This window comes from Narcine bancroftii, chromosome 5, assembly GCF_036971445.1.
Source record: "Narcine bancroftii isolate sNarBan1 chromosome 5, sNarBan1.hap1, whole genome shotgun sequence".
Classification (NCBI taxonomy): domain Eukaryota; kingdom Metazoa; phylum Chordata; class Chondrichthyes; order Torpediniformes; family Narcinidae; genus Narcine; species Narcine bancroftii.
Genome location: NC_091473.1, coordinates 132,586,661 through 132,608,015, shown reverse-complemented (window position 1 = coordinate 132,608,015; position 21,355 = coordinate 132,586,661). Strand labels below are relative to the sequence as shown.

Below are 21,355 nucleotides of genomic sequence, written 5' to 3'. Positions count from 1 at the left end.
GGGACCAGAGACTGCAGCTTAGCCATGTCCTGCGACCAGACAGGCTGGAGCTCGACCCCAGAAATCCCGGAGCCAGCATGCACTTCGGCCGCTGGCAGAGATGCTTTCTGAATTAGATGGAGGCTGCTAATCACAGAGCACCGATGGTATAGTGGAAAGGCAAGGTTGAGAACCACTGTATTAAATGAAATCGAGTGGTAAATGGGTAATAATTGTTGCTAAAATTATACACCAGCCCATGACTAGTTCAGAATTGTCATTATCAGCTATTATAGTCTATAATTTGCTACTTTTACATTTCACAGTGCAGTTAAAATGTGATAATATAATATTTTGTTCTTTTTAACTATAAGATAATGCCATCCAATTTATTGTCTTTGGAGATGGGAGAGGCCTCCCTTATCCACCATACATGACCGATGTCCAGAGAGCCACAGCACATGACCTGGGGAGAGTTGCCCAGATTTTGTGCTTAACTTTGGAGATAACTTTTACTTCCATGGTGTGAAAAATGTAAATGACTTCAGATTTAAGGTAAGCAATTATTATTCATTTGTAATAGTCTAATTAAAAGGAATTGAAATCTCGACCTTTACAATTGACTGCACTCAAGGTTTCAGCTGAGGATTTTTAATTATCTTAATGCTACCCATTTGCAGTTTGGAGAGTTACAGAGCAACACATATTCCATCTTGACATTAATTAGACAAGAGGTGTGGTTATATGCTCCATTTTAATTATGTTTCTTTTGACCTCTCAAGAGAAATCCATTCTTAAAAAAAATTTTCTGCAAGTGAATTCCTAAGGAGTAGGAATGACCTGGAAGTCGAGTCCTGCAGAGTATATTACACAAAGCGAACCTTGCTCCTTTCCGTAAAGATTTTTCTGCATGAACTTCTGATCAAATACTGCTTCTTATGAATTGAGCATGTTATTAAAATCAGCCACTGAAAACACAATGGTGGCTGATGAATGTAAAACAACAACATACACAGTTGCAGATAAGTCAAAACTCATTTAAAACACTGAACCACGAGCACCACGCCATGACATCATAACCTTATGACATCCAGTGCCGGGTCACCATTCACCTTGTAGTTTTTGTTTGGGAGGTCAACCCCTGTGCTGGACTGCTGGCTGTTGAATAGGCCCAGTTTTAATAACATGGGCAGGTTTGAGCCTGTCAATTGTGAATGACAGAGGCTGCCTGGAAATGTCCAAGATGCAGATTGACCTCGTTCACCTTATCAAGCTGTATGGTCCCTCGAATGGTGCCTGCAAGGGCTGTCCATGTGTTCCTCTACATATGAATACATATTCACAGTCCTTCAGTTCATGTGGTACAAAAACATTTTTGCCATGTGATGATGGTGGTACAAGGGATAATTTGCCTATAGTATCCCTTAGTCTGCTCAATAGCTCTTTGGGATCTTCATCTTTACTGGATCTGTGTGGAACACCCACCAAGCTCTGCATACGAAGTGTAGCGATTCTCTTTTGGAGTTGCCTTATCGCTGAGCAACACCCATGGTAACTTGTCTGCCCAGTTGGTACTGTCCAAACGGGCCATTAAGGCTGATATGAGGTGACGATGGAATTGTTTAATCATCCCATTGAACTGTGTGTGATAGGCGCTTGTATGATGAAACCTAGAGCCGAGCAGCCAAGATAAGGCCGTCCATAACGAAGATGTAAATCGAGGTCCTCTGTCAGAAGTGACGTGTGTGGGTAGGCCGAAGCGAGCCACCCAGGAATTAAGGAATGCTCGTGCACAAGAGTCCATAGAAGCATCCGCCATGGAGACTCCCTCAGGCCATCTCGTAAACCTATCGATCACCGTGAAGAGATAATGGTAGCCTCGTGAAACTGGAATTGGTCCCACAATGTCCACATGGACATGGTCAAAGCAGAAAATTACAGGTGGGAAGGATTGTAGCGGTGCTTTTGTAGGCTGATGGGTTTTGACTTTTTGACAAGTTGCACAAGAAATATGGTGAGTTACTCCATGTTTAGTGGTGGGGGCCGTAAACTGCAGATTTGTAATTTCGGGAAACTCTTCTACAAGTCTGGAGAAGTTACCAACAGTCTTAAGGCACAGCTCAGGAACATGCAATTCTGCCAGGTGAATACTTTGAAAAGTGATACCATCCATCAGCCAATGCCTTTTTAAATCGACCATGAATGAATGAGCTCAAAGGAAATCGGCCCCGAGTAGCGGTCGTGACACTGCCATTATAATAAACGACCATGTTTAAATGTTCCCCTCAAACTGAACATTCATTTTTTTTTGTGCCATGCGAGAGTACTTTGGAACAATTAACTGCTGTGAATTGGAGGTTAGGGATAGAATAATGTGTATTGAAACTAGTTAGTGGAAAAACACTAACCTCCGATCCTATGTCCACCAAAAATTTACATTGGGATAGCTGATCACAAACATATAGAAGACTTGTAGATTTTCAGCCAACCATCACAGACATTAACGACAGTTGGCCAGGGTGTTTCCCAAGAACACACAGGGTGGCGGGCACCTATGTGCATTGACTCCCCAATACAGGTGGTAAAAACACCAGGTGTAAGTGTCAACAGGCTGTCTGCCTGACTTGAGACGTTGCCACTGTGGTGAATGTCTGCCAAGCTGCCTGTCTCCCCTCTGGCGAGCCTTGCTCTACTAACATTGGCTGTGCATTATCTCCACTATTAAGGACACTCCCCTTGGGTATAACTGTATGCACCTATTGTCTTTTATATTGTATCATGAGTTTCTACTAATAAAAGCCATGATTATTGTTTGACCACATCGTCTTTGTCTACTTCATCAACTGACACTTCAATTTTATTAGCAGAAATGGATGCAGCCCTCAGGCCAGAGCAGCTGATAATCGACCAGTCTGCCCCGAGGGCCAGAGAAATTTTCAACCACTGGATTGCTTGTTTCGATTACTACATGGCTCGAAACAATGTGGTCGATGAGGCGATACAGTGGGGCCACTTGAACTCTCTGCTGGGTGAGGTCCCTTTCGCCGTAACGCAAGGAGCTACCACTCTGGCTATAGCCCGGGAACGTCTGACTGCTTACTATCCAGCGCCACGGAATGTGGTGCTTGCTCGACACCCGTTCCTGACTAGAAGCCAGAAACCCAGGGAAAGTGATGCTGCCTTTGCACTGGCCCTCGACTCACTGGCAAACGAATGTGATGTCAGGGCAGTCAATGTGCAACAGCACCTCCTGCCACCTTGATGTCTACTTCATCAACTGGCACTTCAGCCTCGTTAGAGGATCTGGTGTGTTGAGAGCATTGGCTTGGGAAGTAGTGCTGGGTGCAGACAGCTGTGACACAGTGACATTGTTCAAAGACCTTTTGGAGTTTTTTTTTTACCAGTGACAGGATGTCTGCCTCTATAGCTACTGCCCTGGGGTCTTCGAAATAACTCTGTGATAATAAGAGTCTAATGTCTTCGGCATCCTCTCCAGGAAGAACAGTTCGAATAACATATGTGGCCATTGCCAGGATCAGCATGACACCTATTACTTCGGACGGGGCATGGTCTCCCAACTCCTCCATGTGTAACAGTCTGACAGCCCTCTCTGTGGGACATGCTGTAAATTCGCAGCAGGAGTGCTCTCCAGACTCCGTGAATACGCAGGACGTCACCAACCTGCTTGGCAGTGGCTTGGTCCAAGGTACTGACGAAGTGATAATAGCAAGTTGCGTCCACCTCGATTTTCCTGAGGTGAAATTGTGCCTCAGCCTGTCGAAACCACAGCTCTGGTTCTGCCATCCAGAAGGGCAGTAGCTTAACAGTAACAGCTGCAATATCAATATGGTCCAAAAGTTTGCTTTGGACCCATCGGGTCACCAATTGTAGCCACTGAAAACACAGTGGTGGCTGATGAACCCGAAATAATGACACACAGTTGCAGGTAAATCCGAACTAATTTACTCAAGTCACGCACATATTCTTTTAAAACATTGACCACGCGTGCCATGTCATGAGGTTAGGACATCTCGTGCTGGTTTACTAGAGTTCTGGGAGTTGTAGTCTATCGATATTATTGTTACAATATGATAGTCAACAAGAAGGCAAAATTCAGTGCTTTTTATTATTGAATCCTCATAAATATGAAGTTAGAATAATGAATATGTAACGTTTCAGAACTGTATATTATTAAGAAATGACAGAACTTGTTTGCTAATAAAACTTGTTTTTTTTTCACAACTTTATTTATTCATTCAACAAGGTTATTACATACAGTGGGAAAAAGATACATTCTTATAAAATTTGTCTATATAATATAGATATTAAGTTTTGTGAAGTATGTAGAGCTAACCAAAATTGAAAAGTTATTCAGGAGCTCAACAGTTGGCTGAACAATTAAATGCAAACCATTTAGCTAATTCAATATTGTGTATTTTAAACAACACAGCTATTGTAAAACAATCAAAATGTGGACTATGGTAAACCTCTGTTATGCTATGATTGGCTGCTGCCGGTTGGACACGCCTCCTGAGACCGACCCTACCCATAGCCCTTTGCAGGCTCCCCATTCCACTTTGCCCTGATCAGTGAATGAGGTTGATGGCCGTTCCAGTCTATAGTTAATAAAAGTCTGTCATTTTCACAACTTCAGTCTTTGTGATTATTGATGGTGCATCAAATTTAGTAACTATATTTTTTTTCAAATTCATGGAACAGTACCTGAGAACCTCAACATCAACCCTTGAATGCCTGATGCCCCAAACAAGTTTGAATTCTGACTACGTTGTTTTGAAGACTTCCTGGCTGGAGCCGCGGACATTATTACCACAGATGCTAACCGACTGAGATTACTCTTCTCGTGAGTTGGCCTCCAAGTATTCCCAGTGATCAGCGACACCAGCTTGTACTTGGTGGCCATGGAGATCCTGAAGGCCCAGTATTGCAAGAAAGTAAATGACATCTACACCAGGCACCTCCTGGCCACCAGAAGGCAGTGACCCGGTGAGTCAAGTACCAAGTGCCTATGAACCCTCTGGAACCTATGCAAAGCGTGCGACTATAAGCCGTGCCAGCCAGCCAGAACACTGAGGACCTCATCCGGGATGCTTAAGTAGTCAGTATCAGGCAGAGACTCCTGGAACAAAAGGTCCTTAATCGAGAGAGGGTGGTTGAGGTGGTCGAGACACTGGAGGCGGCCCTCCAAAATTTGGATGATTACTCAGCTGCCTCTTGATCGCCGTGAGCATTGCTATCCCAGGCCAGGGGATTGTCCCATGCCACGAGCGACTGGTCACCCATGTGACCTGACCTTGGCTGCCATTGTGGATGGTTCTCCCCAATTGCTACTGCTGGCAGGGTAAGCAGCTGAGGAAATGCTGCCCTGCCAAGAAGGCGTTATGCACTAGGCACAGGAAAAGGGACATTATGCCAAAGTTTGCCAGTCCAAACCATCTGCAAAACCTAGCAGCGCTGTGTGTGGACAGTCACCACTCTGGGCAGTGTGATCAGAGCCATCTCCTCTACAAACCAGCAACTCCATGTGCAAATCATGGGGCCCACGATCTTGAACCGCATGGCAAACACCATCTTCTCAGGCATACGACTCCATGGGGGAGCAGTGAGGGTGGCCATCTTGGGATTGAGGAGAGTCATCTTGGGATCATGAGCACCCATCGGACTCAGACAATGAGTTAATACTCGCCTCCATTACCCTGAACCAAGAGTCACCACACGAACTTGCCAGATGCATGATGGATGTCCAGGTAAACGGGTGCATTATCAACTGTTTATTCGATAGCGGGATTACAGAATGTTTTATTATCCTTTAAAGTACAACCCGCCAAACACAAGATATCACTCGCGTCAAAATCACACATGACAGACATCCATGGGTCGGTCCTGCATAGTTTACAAACATTTCAGACTACTCCTCATGCCACAACTCTGTGCACCCTTGGTACTGGGGCTGGACTTCCAGTGCCATCTTCAGAAAGTTACATTGAAATTCGATGGGCCCCAACCCCTCCTCACTATTTGCAACGATCAGTTCACAGATGGCCCGCTGCATGCGACTTGCAGCCTCTCAACCCTCAAGGTTGACCCCTCCTCTCCACTGTTCTCCAATCTCACCCCTGACTGCAAGCCAGTGGCCACCAGGACTCGATGGTACTGTGCAACAGACAAGGCGATCATTGTCGAGGATTCAGCGCTTGTTGGGTGAAGGGATCATCAAGGCCAACAATAGCCCTTGGAGGGCCCAGGTGGTTGTGATAAAGAATGGGGAGAAAAATAGGATGGTCATAGACTACAGCCAGACTGTCAACAGGTACATGCAACTCGACTCCAATCCCCTCCCCACTTATTGGATATGGTCAACCAGATTGCACAATATTGGGTATTCTCCACGATTGACCGGAAGGTGGCATATCACCAGCTCCCAATCTGCCTAGATGGCCTCCTCTACCACTCCCCGTGTGTCCTTTTCAGCATTACAAATGGGGTCTCTGTCTTCTAGCAGGAGATAGACCACATGGTGGATAATTATAAACTGCAGTCCACTTTCCCATACCTTGATAATGTGACCATCTGTGGCCATGACCTGCAAGATCATGATGCAAATCTCCGCAAAATTACTCCAGGCAGCAAGGATGCTAAAGCAGCGCCTCAACCATTACCATGTCACTCGCTGCAGCAGATAGAGCCCCCCCACCCCCACCGACAGACTTAATCTGTAAAATGTACATAAATATATTTGTTTCATCTTTTTTTTCTCAATCCGCAGGACTCTTAAAAAGGAGGGGTGAATGTGGTAAACCACTGTTGTGCTTTGATTGGCTGCTGCCGGCTGGACATGGCTCCCGAGATCGACCCTACCCATAGCCCTTTGCAGGCTCCCCATTCCACTCTGCCTTCATCAGTCAATGAGGTTGATGGCTGTTCCAATCTATAGTTAATAAAAGTCTGTCAATTTCACAACTTCAGTCTTTTGTGACTATTGATGGTGCATCACGGACATCAAACACTGCATAATGAGAAGAAGGATAAATATATTTATTACTTCATTGAGTGGAATTGTAACTGTTCCTAAATGGATTAGGATCTCAATTTGTACACAGACTAATATACTCTGATTGCTTGTTGCCTGATTGGCAAACTGACCGCGAGGGGGCGCCAATTTTAAACTTTCACATCTTTTACCTATTTGTTTTGTTGTTTCTTTTGAATTCTGGAATTTTACTGTAATGAATACAGAAAGTAATTCAATATAGATTACAGCGGAGAAAATTTGAGGCAAATTACCTGTTTGAAAATACTTTGCAATTTTTGAATCACAGCTTTGTTTCAGTAAATGACGTTCCCTTTTATGAATTAACTATTTATGTGTATCTGTTAAAAAAATTCCTTGCATTAATAAAGTAAATTTAATCTAAATTTGTACTTATTTGAATAGGAAACATTTGAGAACATGTTTACAGCTCCGTCCATTGTCAATATACCGTGGTATATTCTGACGGGGAATGACGATCATTTGGGTAACGTGTCAGCACAGATTGCTTACTCCGGGATTTCTAAGAGATGCTAAGTGATTTGAACATCAATTTTTTTTTTTTTTTAAGCAGGAGGTCAGTGCGGGGAGAGGGGCCTGAGGCCCGAGCCATCAATTTCTTAATACTAGTTCACACTTATAACCAGGCGGTTGCAATCACAGTGCGAATTTTCTTGGGGGTCCATTTTCTTAGCAATCGAGAAATGGACACATTCAATCATTAATCTTGTCCAGGGAAATCGTACATACATGCTGAAGCATCCAAGGATCATATGGAAAAGTCTGCTCTATGTATTAAACAGATGTGGAACCCTGTTAATAATAACAGCCTGCATTTACTTCTGCTGTTGAAGCTTTGGAGTTTTTAAAAACTCAGACTTACACATTCAAATTTATAAGTTAATAATTGTTCCCTCTTAAAAGTGATCTCATCTAATTATGATAATACTGTGGACAGTCGCCAAACCCTTCACCTGCCCTTACCAGCTTTTAAACACAACTTTGTCAAGGTTTTTGATGAGATTTTGTCTTTTATTTCCTGTATGTGCTACTTTAAAATCCCTTTAAATTCTCACTTGTAACATTTTCCTCCAATTTTGGGAAATTAGCCATTCTCTTCTCCCTGTTGTCACATTTTTTTTTTAAATTGAGGTACGTGGGGTTTTATTGCTTGTCCTTTAACGTCCTTGAATCCTTCTGTGACATCTGGGTAAAGCAGCGTCTGGATAAATCTGGGTAAAGCGTCTGCCGAGTCAAATATACAGTGCAACTCCGATTATCTGAAATGGTCGAGACCGGGCCTATGTCGGATAAACGTTTTATTTTCGTATAACTGGTCATTTTTTTAAAAACACCCCAGTAGCAACAGCAAATCGCTTGTAACAGTGTTTAAACAACAAGGTTAGGCTTTTTAAGTATTAAAATAATGTTAAATTTTCACTAAATAAAATGCTGGTCGCTGCTGATCACTGACACCTCCCCACCGAGGCCCCGCTCCTGCACGGAAGCCCGACGTCCCCACTCCTGCCCAGAGCCCGAAATCCCTTCTCCTGCTGGGAGCCTGAGGTCCCTGCTCCTCCTGGGAAGTCGCTCTCCTTGATGATGCTGGGAGGCAGCGGCACACAGTTTGAGAGGGAGAGTTGGGGAGAAAATTCAATAGGGGAAGGTAAAGAATAAAGAGAATGAGAAAGGGGAGGGAGTTGCCTGAAACAAGGACAATCATTGTTCTAATTTCATGTCGGGTAAATTTTTTTTCAGCCAGTGAGGTCAGTTCGGCTCCAAAAAAATTTGGATAAATGAGGATTTCTGATTTGTTTTGGATATCCTCATTTATCCAAAATTTTTTAAAAAAATTCATATGTGAGGATTTTGGACAATCTGATTTTGGATAATCAGAGTTATTCTATATTGGCTGATGTACATCTGAATGTTGGTGGACCAAAGAAGGGTTTTTGATCTTCTGAGGCAGGAGAGAAGCTCCAAGTACAGGAGTTTGCAACAGGAAAGAGCGCTGCGACAATGAATGTGCCAGTTAAATATAAAGTATATGCGACCTTCTTACAAAGTATGCCTTTGAGGAGTGAAGTTCAAGTGGATGGTGTCACATTTGTGGCCCGAAATGTGAAGTTAAGGAAACATTAAACACAAGTTTTATCAGGTAAACTTCTTAGTGTCTTTATTCTCCAGTTTCCTTTGTTCTCCTGCTTGTGTTCTTATATCTCTCTCATACCACGTGACTTCTGGTACATCTCATACATATTCATTATCATGACATCCCTCCTTTAATCAGAAATAAACTTTACCTTCACTTACCAATATCCCTCGGAAACTTACAAACATCGTAACTAATGGTAATACTATAACTCAACTACATAAAAATTTACTTCCTACAGCATTCATACATGCACTTTATGATATAAGATTAAAATACTGTCCCAAAGTTCTTATTAAAACTATGGCACAAAGTCTTCGTATCGTTTGGGCACTTTCCGGTTTCGTTTCGGCCTGCCTGCGATATTGTCGTCGCTTCTCGGTTGGTCACTCTCAGTGTCGGAAATACTGCTCGCCACGGCTTCGAGTGTTTATGGCGCTCTAGTCACTTCATCAGGAGTGCTGGTAACTGCCTCTGGAACATCATCAGGTCTCTCAGTTTCAGCATCTCGTATTGGCCTTTCAACCTCTTCGCTCGATGTATCTCTGGACTGGTACCTTTTTACATCTGAGACATTTCTCTTATACAGGACTCCAGTCGGAGACTTGACTGTCACCATACTGCCACTTCTGGATACGACAGTATAGGGTTGATGGTAATAAGGTGTGTCTAGCTTACCACCAGTTTCATGCCTCACTAGAACATTATCTCCTGGCATGATGTCTGAGTACTTGGCTCCACGTTTCGAATCTGTGTACAGCTTTGCTGCACCTCTCTTTTCAGCATCGTGGTCCCTCATCTCCTGGTCGTCTCGGATTTCCTTTATTTCTGGCATTTTTGTGTGGATTTTTCTCCCAAAAAATGCTTCTGCAGGACTTTTTCCAGTGGTTGCATGAGGCGTTGCTCGATAGACAGCCACATAAGATAGCAATGCTTCACGCCAATTTTGTCCTTCTGCGTGTGCAATCCTCAATCGTTTTCCAATGGACTGATTTTGTCTCTCTACTTCTCCGTTGGCTTGTGGCCATTTCGGAGTTACTTTATGATGGTGGATACCTGTGGTCCTCATGTATTCCATAAATGTCTCTGAAATGAATTGTGGACCATTGTCAGAGTATAATGTAACAGGTAATCCATATCTTGCGAATATCTCTGCTAACGCTTGTATTGTTTTTTCAGTAGTTGTGGACTTCAACACCACGTACTCATAGTATCTGCTGTAGTAATCTATCACTACCATAATTGATTCACCCGTCGGTAAAGGTCCAAGAAAATCAACAGCTACGTCGATCCATGGTCCTGTCGGAAGTTGCGTACTCCGGATCGGTTCTGCAGGATTACTCCTACTTGTGATTTGACATCCATGACAAGTTTTAACAAATTTCTCTGCGTCTTTATCACAACTTGGCCACCATACCTTGGTTCTGAGGTTTTGCTCGGTACCAACAATGCCTAGGTGTCCTTCATGCACTAAGGATACGATCTTCGGTCTCAATCTTTGCGGAATCACCAATCTGCAACCTCTCAATACACACTGTCCGATGCAACAAAGTTCGTCTCTGATGGGAATGTAAGCCTTGTGAGTACACTTGTCCCATTGTCCATGCATTCTCTTACTTCCATGAGTTCTGGATCACGTTCAGATTCTCTCTCGACTTCCTTCGTAGTCACAGCTTTCGGTGTCGCCTGAATAGCTACGAATCGTACAAAGCTCTCTGTTTCTGTTCCTAATTCTGACTTGGATTGTGGACCACCATCCTTCACCAATCTGGACAGCGGATCTGCAATGTTTGCTTTCCCTGCTATGTGGATTACTTTATATTTGTAGGGTTGTAGTCTGAGTACCCATCTCTCTATTCTGGCACATGGTTTGGATCTAGGTGCATAGATCACCTCTAATGGCTTATGATCTGTGATGAGTTCAAATTCAATGCCGTATAAATATGCATGGAACCTCTCACAGGCCCATACAAGTCCGAGTGCTTCTTTCTCTGTCTGAGAGTATCTTCTTTCCACATCTGATAACGATCTGCTGGCATAGGCAAAGATTCTTGGTCCTCCATCATGCATCTGGACCAACACGGCTCCTAAACCAACCGGGCTGGCATCCGCTATGACTTTGGTTGATGCCGCTGGATCGTAATATCCAAGAGTTTTTGCATCTGTCAGGCTTTGCTTCAGCGCTGTGAACGCTTTCTTCTGCTCAGATCCAAAATGAAATGTTACACCTTTCCTGGTTAGTTTCCTTAGTGGTTCTGCCACTGTAGCGAAATTAGGAATGAACTTTGCACAAAAATTGACCAATCCCAGGAAACTCTTCACCTCTGTTGCGTTCTGAGGTGCACGTGCCTCTGCAATAGCTTTCACCTTGGCCTCTGCAGGGTTTAATCCTTCCCGTGTAAATCTGTGTCCCATGAAGTCCATTTCTGACACACCGAACTGGCACTTGTTTCCATTCACGGTAAGGCCTGCCTCCTGTAGTCTAGATAGTACACGCCTCAACCGTTTGTCATGCTCTTCCTTCGTTGGTGCATGGACTATGATGTCGTCAGAAATGTTGGCAACTCCAGGAATGCCTTGAATCACTCGATGGATTTCATACTGGTAGATCTCCGAAGCTGCATTAATTCCAAATGATAGTCTCTTGTAACGATACAATCCACAGTGAGTCACAAATGTTGTCACATCTCGGGAACCTGGATCCAGCTCTAATTGATGATAGCCCCATTTCAGATCAATTTTTGAGAATACCTTGCTGGTAGTTAGTTCTTGAAGTATTTCTTCCACTGTTGGTATCGGGTGTCGTTCTCTAATTATAGCTTCATTGGCCATTCTCATGTCAACACATAGTCTTATGTCACCCTTTGGTTTGGGCACATTCACTACGGGACTGACCCATTGTGTCTAATGTTCCACTGGTTCAATAATGTCTTGTTCGATCAATTCTTTAATTTTGGCTTCGACTTTCCCACGAAGTCCAAACGGAGTTCGGCGCATTGGTTGTGCCTTGGGTTTGACCGTTTCATCTACCGCTAGCTTCAATTGTCGACCTTTCAGCTTTCCTACTCCTTGGAAGACTGCGGGGAATTCTTGCTTCATATCCTCGTATGACTGAATTGAATTGACACAAGCTCCAATATGAAGTATTGCCAGGTCTTGCGCTGTGCTTCTACTCAGCAATGGTTCTCCCCTCTCTTCTATGACCATAAACTCTGCTTCAGTGTACTTATCTCCAGCTTCAACAGTTGCAGTAAAACATCCAATGGTCTGCAATGGCTTGTTTGCTGTGTATGGATACAGTTTCTTGGAACACTTCTTTGAGGTACAGATGATCTTTTTCCTTTTCAACTTCTCCCATAAATGTCGATCAATCACATTACTGTCACTGCCTGAGTCTACAATGACCTGAACTGTCACTCCACCAATGATCACTGGGACCTTCTCATGATGTACTTCATTCAACGTAAATTGGTAACAACTCTGTTCCTCCTGGGTATCATCATCGTCACCGTCTATCTGGCGAATGGTATCTTTCTTTCCAGGATACTTTCCTTTTCCCCAGGCTTTGCCTTTGGAACTTGTACTCTTCCTCTTCTGGTCTGCATTGGACTTGCTTTTGCACTTCTTTGCAAAGTGGTCCTTACCTCCACACTTTCTGCAAACTTTGCCTTTGGCCGGGCAATATGGGTCTTTTCCAAAGTGACCTCGGTTTCCACATCGATAACACTCCACATCCTGTGTCGACGTATATCTTGGCTGATTATGGCGATGTGAGAGCATCTTAATTTGCTGGCTTGAGTTGTCTTTCAGGGTCATGGTATGAAATTGCCCTTCAACAGCCTCTAATGCAGCAGCAATGGTTAAAGCGTCGGTGAGTTCCAACTCACTCCCTCTTTCCAGTAGACATCTTCTGAGTTTATCTGATCTGCAGTGCTGTACGACTTGATCCAATAATTTGGTTGTCCAAATCAGCTGGCATGTAATTGCATCCAACAGCTAGCTGGCATAGTCTCGTCACGTACTGAGCAATTGTCTGGCCATCTTCTTGTCTCATTCTCCGAAACAAATGGCGTTGAAATGTAGCATTCGGTGTCACTACATAGTGTGCATTTAATGCATCTACCGCTTTCCGGTACTCATCCTTTCTTCCAGTATTCAAAAGTGTCTTAAAAGTTTCCCGAACTGCGGGTCCTGCAGTGAAAAGAAGTAACGCCCTTCTCTGCGGTTTTTGTTCAACTGTACCGGTATGTAGAAATAGGCCACGACTGTCGGCGTAGGATTCAAATTCTTCCAGCCATGCCTTCCACTTCACACTTACGATGCTTGCCTCACCAGTCGGGTCAAAATGAGCAATTCCACTATGTGTTAGAAAGTCACTGTCTGCACCAGCCATGAGAAAATATTCCAGCCCCAAAAGTACTGAGACAAAGAGAAAATTCTTATCACCTTGAAGTTGTCTGTAATCCTCTGTAATCTTGTTTAGTCTTTAATTTTCTTCAAGCTTCTTTCATCCTCGTCACCAATGTCACATTTGTGGCCCGAAATGTGAAGTTAAGGAAACATTAAACACAAGTTTTATCAGGTAAACTTCTTAGTGTCTTTATTCTCCGGTTTCCTTTGTTCTCCTGCTTGTGTTCTTATCTCTCTCTCATACCACGTGACTTCCGGTACATCTCATACATATTCATTATCATGACAGATGGAAGCTCCGCAAATTCCAAGTCACATCAATACAAAAATAGATCCTCCTAAATACTGCAATTTAGGAAGGATATTTTGGAGCGAAGGTGGCATTAATTTACTTGATGATAACTTGATTTTAAGAATTAAATTATGAGGAGAGTTAACATAAATTAATATTGTGAATATGGTAGGTTTGTGGTTCAGTTACGAAACTAGCGACTATTAATCCAGGTATAGGAGTTCTAATCCCATCTTGATAGTTGGGAACTTAAATCCAAGTTATTTAATGCATCTGGAATTTTTTTAAAAATGGTCTCAATAATGATGAAACCGCAGAAAATCCCATCTGGCTTGTTAATGTCTTGCAGGGAAGGAATTCTGCGTCATTCCCTGGTCTAGCCACGCCATTGTTGACTGGTTCCTCTGTTCAAATATCCTGGCATTTAGAAGGACACAGCTGATCAGATTGCTATTTTAAAGATGTTATCAGCATTAAAAGGGTGAATAGAATGAAATTATTTCCACTGATTGGTGAGTCTAGACCAGTGGTTCTCCACCTTTCTCTTCCACTCACATACCACTTTGAGTAATCCCTTTGGCATCGGTGGTGTGTGATTAGTAAGGGATTGCTTAACGTGGTATGTGAGTGGGAAGGGAAGGTTGAGAATCACTGCTCTAGACCCAATTGTGACTGAAATATTTTGCTTGAGAAAAATTCCCATTTCCCTTGGAGTTATGAAACCGTGCACATAATGAATCAATTAAGTATGATTAAAACAGTGATTTTCAAACTTTTTCTTTCCACCCACATACCACCCACATACCACCTTAAGCAATCACTGAGCACCTATGGCATAGGGAATGAGGACCACTGGTCCACGACCATGAGTCATATTCTAACACTTGTCCTTCGCCAACAGAAATTGGTGCCAGGTCAACTTTTATCCAGTAGAACTCAGACTGGTGGAATTATGATAACCAAAGGTGTCAACAATCTGGAGAAAAGGCAGGATATGGACTGGGGGATCAGAGCAACCAAGATCTCACTGTATGACGAGACAGGCCTCTTGGTTAAATATCTACTCCTGAACCTATGAAGCCTTTTTTTCTGGAATTTGGATGGACGTTAACGCTTTCGCCATGCAGAAATTGCCTGGGTCTGAGACATTGGACACAAATACCTTTAAAGCACAGAATTGGCCCGAGAAGTTTCATTGAAAGTGGGGCTTAATAGTTTCCTCCTACCTATTTTTTAAAAATCCATTAAGAGTTGTCTGGGTCATGGAATGAAGTGGGCAAACATGGGGCTTATTCAAAGCAGATGTGTTCACAGGCTTAATGCTACCATAAACAGCCAAAAGCAAGTAAGGTCTCATGAGATGGACCATTTATAGGTCAGGATTCAATCATCAGGCAGCTGGATTGTGGTTGCAGGTTTGCAGTTATTATTGAAAATACTCTTCAGATCTCCCGTGAGACAGCTACTTGGATGAACTTCATATCCCATCAACTTCTTTGGAAGCCGTCATTGGAACATTTATTTAAAAATCCGACTTCATTTTCTGTCACTGCCCCCAAAGATGCCATTAGCAGCTCACAGATCATTGCAACAAGACTTTGACTTGGCCCCATGACACCATAATTCATACAGAGTGAGGGCGAGGCAGATGGAGCACAATTGAAGAAGAGAGGGAGATGAATTCAATGATGAGACGATGAGCTCATGCGAGTTCCATGAGAAAAATGATTAGTACAGTAAAACCCTGACACCTGTGGGGATTGGTAGAGGCTTGATAAGTGAATTTTCCGGTTGCATGATTGGCGAACTAACTGAAGGCACACCGATTTTAAACCTCCGTATATTTTACCAATTTATTTTCCGCAATTTTTTTGCTGATTTTTTGAAGCTGCCAGTTGCTTGAATTCTGGATAACAGAGGTTTTTGGCTGGTCTTTCCTTCTGGGAGGAATAATTACCAAAGCAATGCCTCTCCATGCCTCCCAGAGCATCTTCTGACTTTGTTGGTGTGTGACCAATGCCTGTGGTGACTTTCAAATGGGTATGAAAAGTGATTTTATTGGAGCACAGGCAGACCTGGAATGTGAAACCCTCAGCCTCAGAGCAGTGGAAGACCAAATGACGTGAACCAGGGTCGCTCATTGAACACTGAGGCCCAGCCAAAGACAGTAATAGACAATAGACAGTAGGTGCTGGAGTAGGCCAATTGGCCCGTCAAGCCAGCACTGCCATTTTTCAGAACCTGGCTGATCATTCATTCCCTGCCTTATCCCCCAGAACCCTCAACTCCCCTGCCCATAAGAGCCTTATCTAACTCCCTTTTTAACATATCCAGCGAATCTGCCCCTACCTGCATTCCGCAGACCAACATTTCTCTGGGTAAAAAAAATTCTCCTCATCTCCGTCCTAAAGGGCCTTCCCTGTATTCTTAAACTATGCCCTCTAGTCCTAGTTTCTCCCAACATTGGGAACATGTAATCCAAATTCACCCTGTCTAGCCCCTTGATAACTTTATATACCCCAATCATGACTCCTCTCACATCCTTCTAAACTCCATTGCATACAAGCCCAGTCTTTCTAACCTATCCATGTATGACAATCCTGCCATCCTGGGAACTAACCTTGTAAACCTGTGCTGCACTCCCTCTATAGAGAGTATGTCCTTCCTCAAATTTGGGGACCAGAACTGGATGCAATACTCCAGGTGAGGTCTCACCAGGGCCCTGTACAACTGCAGGAGGACGTCTCTGCTCCTATACTCCAATCCCCTCTTTATGAAAGCCAACATGCCATTTGCCCTCTTCACAGCTTGCTGGCTTTTAGTGACTGGTGTACAAGTCCACCCAGATCCCTTTGCACTACCCCACTCCCTAGCTTGACTCCATTTAAATGATACTCTGCTCTCTTATTACTGCCTCCAAAATGGATAATCTCACATTTTCTCACGTTGAACTTCATCTTCCATTCCTCCGCCCACTCCCCCAACCTCTCCAAGTCCCTCTGCATTTTTCTGACATCCTCTTCACACTTTACACTGCCACCCAGTTTAGTGTCATCTGCAAATTTGCTCATGTTGTTAATAATCCCTTCATCCAAATCATTTACATAAATAATAAACAACTGAGGACCCAACACCGATCCCAGTGGTACCCCACTCGTCACATCCTGTCATCCTGAAAATGACCCGTTTATTTTAACTCTTTGTTTCTTATTTCTTCACCAATTTTCTATCCATGTCAGCACCCTACCTCCCGATACCATGCTCCTTGATTTTGCCCACTAGCCTCCTGGGGAAAAAGGTGTCAGCTGTCTACCTTATCTATGTCTTTCTTAATCTTGTCAACCTCTATTAAATCATCTCTCATCCTTTTTTTGCTCCAATGAGAAAAGCCCCAGATATGCTAACCTTGCTTCATAAGACAGTTTCCAGTCCAAGCAATACCTTGGTAAATCTCCTCCGCACCTTCTCCTTCACTTCTCGTCCTTCCTGTAATTAGAACTGAACACAATAGTCCAAGTCTGGTCTCACCAGAGAGGACTCATGACACCTGAACTCAATCCTCCAACCAATGAAGCCCTGCATACCATAATCTTTCTCAATTATCCTATCAATCTGGGTTAAACTACACCAATGATCTTACAGCAGATAATCAACCTGCAGACCAGCACATCACTGCTACTCAGGCCACAGGTTTCAGGTTTTTGGATCAATTGCAGCACCAGACTTTCAAATGGATCACACAAATCAGCCAGAGAAAGCAATTGGAAAATGGTGGGAAAACAGATTTCAGTAGACTGTTGAAAACAAGCCAAGCAGCTTCCTATATGACTTTCAGGGACAGTTGTCCCTCCGGAGTTCAGATTTTCCCCATGAGGATGTGGACCACCATTTACCATCAGGAAAAGTGGTCATGACCCGACTGGGTGTGGGAGGAACAGTGTGCAACCCCTTGGAATAACTCACCTCCAATTCGAGGGAGCTCTGTTGTGCTCTGCAACCACTGAAGTCCCAAACATCTGTGGGAAAACTCGAGAAATTAGAATTCAGTCTGCATGAAAAGGCCAATATAGCTTTTGTTCTCAAGAGTCCAGGGCTGAGGTTAACAACAGTTCAATCATAATGAGCAAGACTTTTTACTGAGAGTGGGATTGAATGGTTTATACCTCTTGACACAGGAACTTTCCAGATCTCTACTATGAGTTGACTTTCACAATTCCTAATACCAATGTACAAGTCACCATTCTGATGATTGATACTGTTGTGATCTGTGGAAACACCTTCGAAGGAAACCAGCCAAAAGGTCCCGAAAATCCTCATTCAGCCCAGGAGCAACTTCAGTGGATCCAGAAAAAGCTGGCACATTCCAGGTAACTTAATAACAACTGTCCAACTTAATAACAAAGAACATCCAGAGTAGTATTTTGCAGAGTGGACCAAACCTGTCCAATTGTCAGTGAGATTTACAGCAAGTCCAAGTTGTCCATGTTGACCAAGTTGTCTATAAGGAGTTTGTACATTCTCCCTGGGTGAGTTTTCTCCAGGTGCTCTGGATTCGTCCCACTCTCCAAAAATGTTCGAGGTAGGTACGTTATGATACACTATCAATAACTCAAAAGACTGGAGTTACAGAACAATAGGGTTTTATTTACAATAAAATTGAAGGTCATCCTGTGCTGTGACCCAGGCTTTCTGAGGGCAGGTTATGGTGTTGGAGCCTTTATACAGGGTCAAGATGCAGGAGCCATGGGTACAGTCACAGAATGGGTCGGAGCCAGATTAATGAGTGTACAGCAGGTTAATTAGGTGTAATTGAGCAGCAAAGATTTCTTGGACTAGAAGGGCCTTCTACCATGCTGTACTGCTAAAACAAAAAAAAAATGCAAACCGTTAATGTGAAAATCTCATGACTTATGATATCATTGGATATCTCAAACTGCGCAAGCTACTGAACAATAGAATTGACTATTTTGGAATTCATGCTGCAAGCCTCTTCAGTGGATAACAAAGTTTACAGGTGTTAAATCCTCTGCCATCTGCATGGTTTTACTTCAGGTCTGACTACTTGATTGTGGCCGGTCACTACCCTGTGGGGTCCATGGGGCAGCATGGTCCAACTCCCTGTCTCGTGAATCAACTGAAGCCACTTCTAAAGAAATACAATGTGACAGCCTACATCAGTGGCCATCTATCATAGCCTGCAGGTAGGAAACAATGAACTTGCAGGTGCTAGTTTTGAAATGCTTGATATCATCTAATCCCAGAAACACACAAACCTGATAGGAATACCAGGCACTTTTTCCCAGCTGCGATGAAACATTAACTTTGTTTCTCTTTCTACATATGCTGTCTGACCTGCTGAGTATTCCAGCATTCTTTAGTTTTATTGCAGAATTCCAGCATCTGCAATTATTGATTTTCCTATACAAATTCACTTGGGGAAAGGATATGGAATTGTGTAGGATAAGTGAGGCAAAGGGTTAATAATGGAAAACATAGGGATTAAGAAAGAGGAGGCTGTTGGAATTTCTAAAGGTAGATAACTCTCCAGGTCCTGACAGGATTTTCCCAGGACCTCGAGGGAAGTCAGGGAGGAAATAGCAGAGGCTCTGACAGTGATTTTTCAACAGTCACTGGAGGAAGGTGTGGTGCCGCAAGATTGGGGTGTTGCAAACATGATTTCTCTGTTTAAAAAGGGCTCCAGGTGTAGGCCCAGCAATTATCAGCCAGTAAGTTTAACAGTGGTGGGTAAACTAATGGAAAGTATTCTTAGAGATAATATGTATAAGTATCTAGAGGGGCAGGGATTGATCAGCGACACCCAACATGAGTTTGTGAGGGAAAGGTCCTGTTTGACAAATCTTGTTGAATTTTTTGAGGAGGTAACTGGAAAGGTTGATGAAGGTAGAGCAGTAGATGTTGTCTATCTGGATTTCAGTAAGGCTCTCGATAAGGTTCCACATGGAAGGTTAGTGAGGAAGGTTCAGGCACAAGAGATTAGTGTTGAGATAGTCAGATGGGTTCAATGGTGGCTAGAAGATAGGCACCAGAGAGTCATGGTGGACAATTGTCTGTCAGGATGGAGGCCAATGACTAGAGTTGTGCCTCAGAGATCGGTGTAGGGTCCCTTGTTGTTCGTCACTTAAATTAATAATTTGGATGACGGAATGATAAATTGGGTGAGTAAATATGTGGACGATACAAAAATAGGGGGAGTTGTGGATAGTGAGGATGGTTTTCGTGGACTGCAGAAGGATTTGGACTGCTTAGAAGAGTGGGCTGAAAGATGTCAGATGGAGTTTAATGTGGATAAGTGTGAAGTGCATTATTTTGGGAAGAATAATCAAAACAGGACATATGCAGTGAAGGGAAGGGTGTTGAGGAATGCAGAGGAATGGAGGGATCTTGGTATAATGGTTCGTCGTTCTTTGAAAGTGGATTCTCATGTAGTGAAGAAGGCTTTTAGTATGCTGGCCTTTATAAATCAAAGCATAGAATATAGGAGCTGGGAGATGATGTTGAGACTGTTCAAGGCATTGGTGAGACCAAGTTTGGAATATTGTGTGCAGTTCTGGTCTCCAAATTATAGGAAGGATATCAATAAGGTAGAGAGACTGCAGAGAAGATTTACTAAAATGTTGCCTGGATTGCAGTATCTAGAATACAAAGAAAAATTTATTAGACTGGGTCTTTATTCATTGGAGCGTGAAAGGTTGAGGGAGGATTTGATAGAGGTATATAAAATTATGAGGGGAATAGATAGAGTAGATGTAAATAGGCTCTTCCTCTTGAGAGTAGGTGAGATTGGAATGAGGGGTCATAGAAGTAACACGAGAGGAAGCTTCTTCATTTAGAGAGTGGTGGCTGAGTAGAACAACGTTCCGGAAGAGATGGTTACAGCAGGGTCAATTTTGTTATTTCAGGGAAGGTTGGAGGTTTATGGGCAGGGAGCAGGTAGATGGGACTAGTGGAGTTTCACTTAAATCAGTACGGACTAGAGGGGCCGATATGGCCTGTTTCTGTACTCTAATTGTTATATGGTTATATATAAATGCAGCGAGATTTCTTTACACCTCAACTCAAATTCTCTCATAATAAAACCCCAAAGTACCATTCTCTTTCTGAAATGCTCAGGGTTTATCTGATCAGCGAGAAGCCCTTAGTGATTGTTGAGGAATGTGAGGTAGATTTTATCTCTGCAGTTTATCCATGAGGGTGACAAAACTGCATACATCGTTAGTGGAAGTGGGAGTATCATTGACAAGTCCACTGCACACAAGGAGAACATTCCTGCAAGCTGGCTGCAAATTCTACAATGCTGGGAATAGCGCCTTGGGTGGATTCACACTGATTCATATCTTCCCTGAACAATTGTTTGTATCATACAGGCAGCCCTATGATATGGAGGTTTTGCAAACTTTGCATCGAATAAAAGTTAGACTTTAAAGTTAACCTTGTGTAATTTTTTTAAAATATA

General features: G+C 43.1%; 1 pseudogene; it reads left to right on the top strand.

The window, feature by feature from the left end:
- The first annotated feature begins 201 nt into the window (after positions 1 to 201).
- Positions 202 to 21,324, top strand: LOC138765339 (tartrate-resistant acid phosphatase type 5-like; annotated as a pseudogene).
- Positions 21,325 to 21,355: the final 31 nt, after the last annotated feature.